This window comes from Mandrillus leucophaeus, unplaced genomic scaffold (assembly GCF_000951045.1).
Source record: "Mandrillus leucophaeus isolate KB7577 unplaced genomic scaffold, Mleu.le_1.0 Scaffold27, whole genome shotgun sequence".
Lineage (NCBI taxonomy): Eukaryota > Metazoa > Chordata > Mammalia > Primates > Cercopithecidae > Mandrillus > Mandrillus leucophaeus.
In genome coordinates this window covers 5,062,716-5,064,388 of record NW_012102809.1, presented here as the reverse complement: position 1 = coordinate 5,064,388, position 1,673 = coordinate 5,062,716, and positions in this window count along the sequence as shown.

Sequence of the window (1,673 nt, the reverse complement as noted above, 5' to 3'; positions counted from 1 at the left end):
TCTCCTCCTCTATATTTGTAGTTTTATTTTATTTATTTATTTTAAAACAGTGTCTCACTGTCACCCAGGCTGGAGTGCAGTGGCGCCATCTCGACTCACTGCAGTCTCTGCCTCCAGGGTTCAAGCGATTCCTGTGCCTCAGCCTCCAGAGTAGCTGAAATTATAGGCGTACACCACCACACCTGGCTAATTTTTGTAATTTTTTTTAGTAGAGGCGGGGTTTTACCATGTTGGCCATGCTGGTCTCGAACTCCTGACCTCAGCCCGCCTTGGCGTCCCAAAGTGCTGGGATTATAGGTGTGAGCCACCACACCCGGCCTAATTATAGTTTTAAAACTCTTAAATTCTCTATAAATTCTGATGTGGCAAAAAACAAACAAATGAAAAGAAAAAAAAAAAAAACCAGACCCAAACTCTTAAAGTTACAGAACCCAGAGCTCTTTGTTCAAATGGAACCTTTTGTTCAAAAACATTGCAGCTCCATCCATCAGGCATATGAGAGTGAAGCTTTTGGTTGAAGCCAGGATGGGGGTCCCGGACTGACTTCCTCTCCCCTCCCATTTCCTCCTTTCCATTCCTACCTGCTTAGTTCCCTGGGATGAGTCTCCAGGACGTTGTTTGAAACCCATTGCCTTCCGGGAATGTCCTTAGATAGGAATAGGTCCTCTCTCCTCAAGGAACAAGGAGGTCACTGAACTCTGTGTGTGTTACCCTCCACCGGGCCTCTCGCCTGACCCTCCTGTGGTTGTTTGCTCATCAGTCAGGGGCCCCGCCTCATAAAAGGCCCCCTCTGTGATGTAATGTTAACACGCTTAGCTACGCCTCTGGCATGAGTACAACAGCAGTTTTAATCATATGCCTGTTTGTAGCAGCCTTCAAGCAGCCAAGGGTATCGTAACAAATCACAGCCCAGTGAAAACAGTTTAACAGGGGACTGTCTGACGTGGTATAAGCATTCCCTTGGTCTGATTTCACCTAGAAAATGTTGTGTTGGAGAGCAGTGGTTTGCAAACCTGCAGATGGGGCCTTGGAACTTATGCTTGCAGATAATCCCCTGAGTTCAGAACCAGTAGCATGGGCACTAGAAAACAGCTAAGGAGAATGGACATTTTGAGTTGCGTGCAGTGGGGATGGTACACTCAGGGATGAGAATATGTGCTGTACTTCATATGGATATTTTTTCATATGAAGGAACAGAAGAGTGGAAAGTGCAGAAGAAGCAGGTTTTCAGGGGGTTGTCTTGCTTTCAGTTTTGAGCAGGTGGAGTTTAAAATACCCATGGGCCAATGAAGTGCAGATTTCTAGCAGGTAGTTGGAAATTTGAGTCTGGGACTCAAGAGTGAAGTGAGCGGTGAGCTGATAATACAGAATCATCTGTATGGAGGAGAGAGTTGAAGGTGTAAAAAGTGTGAGTTTTTTAAGGAAAAGAGGAGAGCCTTGTGAAGTACTTATGTTTAGTTTCCAGAGGAAGAGAGTAGAGTAAAGGAGGTGGGAGATGTGGCCAGAAAGGAATAACAGAAGTTCACCTGCCAACTCACAGGGAGGGAAGAGCTTCTGGGAGGAGGAGGTGGGTGGGTGGCCAATGGGGTGTGATATGGTTAGGCTTTGTGTTCCTACCCATATCCCCTCTCCCCTCCTCTCCCCTCCCCTCCCCTGCCCTCCCATCCCCTCCC